The sequence below is a fragment of the Meleagris gallopavo genome, chromosome 3 (assembly GCF_905368555.1).
Source record: "Meleagris gallopavo chromosome 3, MGAL_WU_HG_1.1, whole genome shotgun sequence".
Classification (NCBI taxonomy): domain Eukaryota; kingdom Metazoa; phylum Chordata; class Aves; order Galliformes; family Phasianidae; genus Meleagris; species Meleagris gallopavo.
In genome coordinates this window covers 83,253,532-83,260,961 of record NC_139406.1, presented here as the reverse complement: position 1 = coordinate 83,260,961, position 7,430 = coordinate 83,253,532, and positions in this window count along the sequence as shown.

The window sequence follows — 7,430 nt, the reverse complement described above, 5'->3', positions numbered from 1 at the left end:
GAAATGGAGGTTAAGAAGGAAGAGAAGCAACACAAAATCAGTAAGACAAATATGTTTTATGCCAAATTTTAAGCTCAGCTCAGATTTTTGAAAATAAGCAGAGATAACTATAAAAGAGCTGTGCCCAGCTAGATAAAAATAGTTGTAGGGTAAGCACACAGAAGAAAAGCACAGCCAAACAGACTTATGCCATAGGAATTTATCTATGCAAGGAGCAAGGGCTGGTGATTTTCAAAGTAGATGTAGCACTGCCAGATGCCTTTACTACAAAAGCGAGCACAGTCAAGCAGCAGCAGCCCACAAGAAATGAATATCTGTTGTGGAAATCACCACATCCATAGAAAAACTCATGGCACCAGCTGGAAGTGAGATCACACTTCTGTTGGTGTGGGTCAAAGGAGGGCCACAAAGATGATCGGAGGGCTGCAGCACCTCCTCTATGAGGACAGGATGAGAGAGCTGGGGATCTTCAGCCTGGAGAAGAGAAGGCTCCAGGGGGATCTTACAGCAGCCTTCCAGTGCCTGAAGGGAGCCTGCAGGAAAGCTGGGGAGGGACTTTTTATAGGGACAGGTAGCAACAGGATGAGGGGAAATGGTTTTAAACTGGAAGAAGGTAAATTTAGACTAGATATCAGAAATAAATTCTTTACTGTGAGGATGGAGAGACACTGGAACAAGTTGCCCAGTGAGGCTGTGGATGCCCCCTCCCTGGAAGCATCCAAGGCTAGGCTGGATGGGGCTTTGAGCAACCTGGTCTAGAGGGAGGTGTCCCTGCCTATAGCAGGGGGTTGGAACTAGGTGATCTTAAAGTCCCTTCCAACCCAAACCATTCTATGAGTCTATGGTTATAGTTGTCTCCCTTTTGGCTGCCATCAATAAGCTCTAAGATCAAGAACTGGTGCTGAGATAAGATGGGAATGCTGGCTTAGGATCTCCGCCTGGCCTTGGAATCTAGAAGTGCTCTATTAGTCTTGTGGCAAGGTACTGAGCTCATGACTTCTGCTTGAAGCAAGACAGCATCTGGAAGGAATACAGCAGACTGCGAGAGCATGCTGCATCCCAGCAGTGCTTCTTTCACAGAGGGATGCCAGTCTTTAGGCTTTATATCCCTTTACCCTATTTGACAAAAATTTCTTGCTTATTGAGGTCACAGCTCTGGTGCCACCCACTGAGAATGCAGCACAGACCCACCAGCCTTTCTCTGCTTACAAGGAAATGTTTATTTTCATAACATAACTCATGGAACAAAACTGAGCATCCTTATCACTAAGGATATTTCTTACAAAAGCTTGCTAGCAAAAGTAATTTCAAACATCTGCCATATCTAGGACGGTCACATTCATCTAGCCAAGAGCTGTCCAAAGGGACCTTAAAGCCATCCTCTTCCAGTACTGCTCACAAGAGCTGAAGATCGAGGTCTTCAAAATGGCCCAGTCTGAAGGTACAAAAGTAGCTGCAATGACTTCTTCACAGCCTCGAGATGGATGACTTGGTTTGTTATCCGTCTCCTCTGTCTTTTACCAATATTTCTAATGAAATTTCCTCTTCACAACTGCCACCCACCAGGATTCCGTTTTTTGGGGGGATGACAGCCCATCAACACAAAATTTTGCATGTGCTAAGTGAGATACAGGGATCCTGGTAGGCAGGTAGAGACTGGGGAAATTTGAAGGCAGCAGAGTTGCAACATGCTCAAGTGACATTTTTTCTAAATGTCATTTTTATAGACAAAATGAAGTGAAAGAGGTATTTTTCCAGGTGATGTTGTCTCTACCTTTTCTAACAGTGATGAGTTATTAAGATACTGCCCAGGTTATTTTAATCTCAGTGGGGCAGAGTTGCTTTTTCAGTCTTTAAACTTAGAATATAAAAATAGACAGTGTGGAGAAGACACCAGTCCCATCTTCTGCCAGGGGCTTCCCAGTGCACTGATCCCCCTCTAATTAGCAGCAGCCTGCAGAAACAGGCAAGCAGTGAGATGAGGATGGTGCAGGAGAAGGATCCCTCACTGCTGACTTGGGAAGGACCACAAGGACAAGGACAAAGGCTGCTGAGCCAATAGATGAGAAACTGCCAGGCAGAAGTTGCACAAGGAGAGGCTGCCATTCTGTCCACACAGGGCTGAACGTGGTTGCGTGCATACACTGACCGCTCCTGCTGAGTCACACGTCTGAAGCTGCAAACTGTTTATCAGTGCTGACTCATCCCTGGGTGCTGAGGCACCCCCAGATCCTCACAGCCATGAGGCCAGAGAGGCAAGTGGCTGTGAAAGTGCTTGTGTAAGTCAGAGTGAGGAAATCAGGCAGAGTTCTTGCAGGAATGGGAGAAGAACATGGGGATGAGGATAAAGATAAAGGTTCAGACTTCATGTTGAATATTGAGAAAAATTTCTTCTCAGAAAGAGTGGTGAGGTGTTGGAACAGGCTGCCTACAGAGGTGATGCAGTCACCGTCCCTAGAGGTGTTCAAGAAACGTGGGAATGTGGCAGTGAGGAATATGGTTAATGGGCATGGTGGGAGTGTGTTGATGGTTGGACTAGATCTTGGTGGTCTTTTCCAGCCTTAATGTTTCTAAAATTCTGTAACTTCAAAAATTTGGATGGCTCATTCTTTAGATCTAATTTTTGAATCCCCTGTGTCCGGTCTCACTTGCTGAGCAGTTAAAGACTCAGCTTCAGAGGCTCAGATGTTCAAGTACCACAGAAATTCAGATCTATAGCATCAAAACCATTCTGCACTTAAGAAAATGTGGGTTCTGCACATTTCACTGAAAGTCTATTGTCAATAACCCCAAAGCTATACTCACCAAGCAGAAAATGCTTCTGCTTTTTCAGTCATTGGAATGTCGATTCAGGGCTTGGCGGACGTTGGAAATAGCATAGAGAGTGAAATGCAGCGTAGACCCTGTTGGGCAATACATTGCTTAATCGCATTCTTAAAGCATTTGCATTGTCAATAAAGTATAGAAAGAGTGAGAACACAGGGCAGCCTTCATTGAGAATGCAAGAGGAAAAAAAGAAGAGCTTTTCACTGATGTGGGCTGTGGCATGGCTCTATCTGCTGCTCAGAGCGGACACTGTTTCCAAAATACATACAGCACAAATTCAGCAGAACAAGACTGGAATAGCTAATCATAGTCCCCTAGATTTCAGTATGGTGCCAACTGTGTGGAAGGGGACACCTAAAATAAGTACATCTGGATCACCGGAATATTCCAATTGTCCCTCACATAAAAAAACCTCTGCAGAAACATTTGATTTTCAGTCATTTACCACTTCAATTATGAAGGTTTGGTGCCCAGCAATATGTGAAGCTGTTGATCCAGCTCTCAGGATGATGAAGGCAGTATTTATTTGTCTTTACCCTGAGAGAGGAATGTGACTTATCACAAAAGAATGCTGAATTTCACAGGACAGTATCAGGCTAAGTGCATTTGTGGTGGAAAGGTCAGCATCAAGCAGGCAGCGTTCTGTATGGGCCAGGAATTGGCAAAGGTGAAATTCAGGCTCCATTGAAGGTGATTCCAAAACTCCTGTTTTCCCCATAGCCAAATTTTTCTCCAAAGAATCCCTCCGTGGAGTCTTGCTTTGGCAGCAATGTTTTCCACATGGGACTGGAAATAGAGAGGAAAAGAAAAGGAAATAAAGGCGTGCAGGAGAGAGAAGAATCAAAATCTCCCTCACCCACCCCTTTCATGGGAGAAGCTCCTGACTATACCCTCACGCTTCCACATCTCTGTGCTCTCTTCCTCATGCTCTCACAGCTGTCACCCCTGAGTCGGAGGAGCCCACAAGCAGCCCATTGCCACATCCTGGGTATCTCTGCCACAGGCAGAGGGATCAGCCAAGTGTCTCGGTAGCATCCAGCTCTCTTACTCAGTTAGATTTAATCTTAGAATGAGAACAAGACAGACATGTGCCTGCTTCATTGCTCTGTGCAGTAGGGTAAAAAAGATGACATGTTCTTCATAGAATCATAGAATGGCTTGGGTTGGAAGGGACCTCAGAGATCATTTAATTGCCACGGGCAGGGCTGCCACTGACTAAATCCTGCACTAGATCTGGTTGCCCAAGGTCCCATCCAACCTGGCCTTGAACACCTCTAGGGATCCACAGCTTCTTTGGGTAGCCTGTGCCAGTGCCTCACATCCCTCTGAATAAAGAATTTCTAAGCTAATCTAAATTTCCCCTCTTTTAGTTTAAAACCATTCCTCCTTGTCCTATCACTATCTACACACTATCTACCTCCTGTTATAATCTCCCTTTAAGTTTCAGAAAGCTACAATGAGGTCTCCACCGAGTCTTCACTTCTCCAGGATGAACAAGCCCAATTCCCTTAGCCTGTCTTCACAGGAGAGGTGCTCCAGCCTCTGGACCCACTCCAACATCTCTAGATCTTTCTTGTGCTGTAGGCCTTGGGAACTGTACCCAAGATGGGGCCTCACAAGGCAGAGCAGAAGGGAGCATTTACCTCCCTTGCCCTGCTGGCCACTCTTGTTGATTCAGCCCAGAACACAGTTGCTTCCGCATGAGTTTTGCTAATAAATGTGTTGAAGTGGGGCTTTAACTTAGGCAGCCCACCAAGTTCCATGCCTCAGTCCTTTACTGCATCACAGGCACTTAAGACCATAGAGGGAGATGGAGGAAACATAGCTGGTGTCTGTATGGCAGCCCGTTCCTCATGAATGTCTTGCCTTTAACCAGAAATAAGCAGAGTCTGGCTTAGAACTCAAAAAAGAGTTTTTTCACAGAATCCCAGAATAGCTTAGAATGGACGGGGCCTCTGTGACTATCTAGCCCATTTCCTGTTCAAGCAGGGACACCCAGAGCAGGGGCCCAGGCCCATGTCCAGGCAGCTTTCGGAGATCTCCAAGGAGGGCAACCTGCACCCACACAGTGCAAGCTCCATTTTTCCCTTTCCCAAAATATCTTTGATTACAAGCTATCATTGGACAGTTGTGTTATCAACAGATTTGGCCAAGCGCTTCTCATTGACTTCAGTGACAATCTACAGCCAGGCTGTCCACAGCCAAAAAGTATATGAAACAAAAATAATTTTCTTACATCAGGGAAAGTTATTTGCTATTTCAGCTAAGTGTCAGTTGTAGCGCACAATCCGGAGAGCTGCATTCATGAGACATGCAAGGAGAGTCTGTGCTCCCAATGCATTGCTGCAAACACATTGCAGCATGCTGAGCAGCGCTGTCCATTGTGGAGACAAGGTCCCCCCGGATAGCTGGTGGTGGCATCCTGCTCTTGGGACAGGCTGCAGCATGGGGCTGTAATCCGATTTAATTTTGGCTGGAACATAGCCTCGGAGATGCACTACTGGGCCATTTTGCTCTGACAGCTGGCAGTAACACGTGGATGGGGAGCGCCTGCGGAGCTTTGGGGCAGGGGTGGATGCAGGCATTGCAGAACTCGCCAATAAGGGAAGCGCCTGCTCTGCCTCCCTGCATCAACCTGCAGATAAAAGCTGCAGCATCTCCCAAGGCAGACATTTTATTATCACTTGAGAAAAAGAAAACAAACCTTTTTCTTCTTTTTCTTCTCTCCTTTGACCACTGCTAAAAATAATTCGATAGAGATCTGCTTTATCTTCAGTGATTAAGTTTAGCTGAGAGGGGCTTGCTCCAAATCAATGCATGCAAGACATTAAATCGATCCAGTCAATGCAGTGCCACATCCACAACATCCTCATTCCCAGGTTTCACGTACAACATGCAATTATCAACAGCAGCCAATTCCTCCTCCCTGCAACGTAAGCAGGAGATTCACCACTACCATCAGCAGAGAGCACACAGAATCCTGGAGAACTAAGAGAGCATCCTGCAGAACAAGGCTCTGCTATTGCATAGATTGCAAAGGTATAGGTAACCACCCATGTCTTCAAACAGTAATGTTTCAAAAGCTCTTCCAAATAGGGATATCAGTGAGACTAGTCGACCTAGTGTTTCAAAGACTTTATGTTGCAGCAGCCATACCTGCTGAGTATGGTCTGCATGAAGCAGAACAAGCATGGCACACATGCACTGCAAACCACCAGTCCTCTGGCACACTCTCCTTGTCTGGGAAGGAGGGATGGGTCCAAGAAGGAAAGCAAGCCCACTGGGTGGTCACAGTGGGAGAGAAACAGCAAAATCTGGAGGCTATCTCCTATTTGTTTTCTGATATCACTATCTCAGATTGCATGGGCAATCGATGTGTATGTAATGCAAGGGAACAATATTACGCTCCTCATAAAATTACTTTATCCAACTGCATTTAAGCAAATTTGAAAATAGAAATTTGTAGCGCTAGGCCTGATAAATATTTCAGAAGCTCTATTTGCCATCTTTGCATTTACTTTATTACTTGGAATGCTCAGTACCTTTAAGAGCAAAGTTGCTGAAATCAACTGAAAGTGAAACTCTTGGCAGGTGACAGACAAACCACATCACTGCCTTCTCTTATTACTTTATTTTTATTTGCATTGCTGCCACTGCAGTGCTCCGGGCAATACCAAATGAAAAAATCTACATTTACAGTCCGATATTCTAATTTAATCCATTGGAATAAATAAGCTTCTAATTATAGACATGGCCTCCAAAAATAGATATCTATGACATGATCTATTATCAATTATAAATATAATCTATTATCTAAATAGATATTGTCATAGATGCTACCTATGCTGTCAAATCATAAGCATCTTCATAATCATACAATCATAAAGGTTGGAAAAGACCTCTAAGATCCTCTGGTCCAATTGCCCACCTACCACCAATATTGCCCACTAAACCATGTCCCTAAGTACTGCATCCACCCTTCCCCTAAACATCCCCAGGGATGGTGATTCCACCACTTCCCTGGGCACACTGTTCCAATATCTCACCACTCTTTCAGAGAAGAAATTCTTCCTAAAAAAGCATCCTCCAGCATGCAGCCCCTCATCCCTCAGCTGCAGAGGTCTTTTCGGGAATGATGGAAACAAAAGGTCCTGCTTGCTTGTCATGGAGCAAATTCTGTCTCAGTTTGCTCCAGCTCACCTGAAATGCAGCCGTGTGGCAGTGGAAGAAGCTCCCAGGGTATGCAGCACCAGACTGTAGGACTTTGTACCCTCTGTCAGCTGCCATTCCTACCAAAAGGTGGGCAGTGGCTTTCAGGGCTGTCAGTCTACTTCTGATGGAACCCAGCCCCCGTCCCCCACAGAAATACTTTGAAACCTTCAGAGGGCTGAAATCCCACTAGAACATCTGGGAGCCCAGCTCTGTCTTCATGCATATCTTCCTGATGTCTCACTCCCACCAAGCTTCACTGTTCAGCATTTGCAGACCATGGATATACAGGTGATTCCTTTTATCCAGAGCTGTGTGAGGGAGGAAGAAGAAACCATGGTGGCATGAGATGGAAATGGTGCTGACATCTCCCCAGCCCAGCCCATGTCACAATC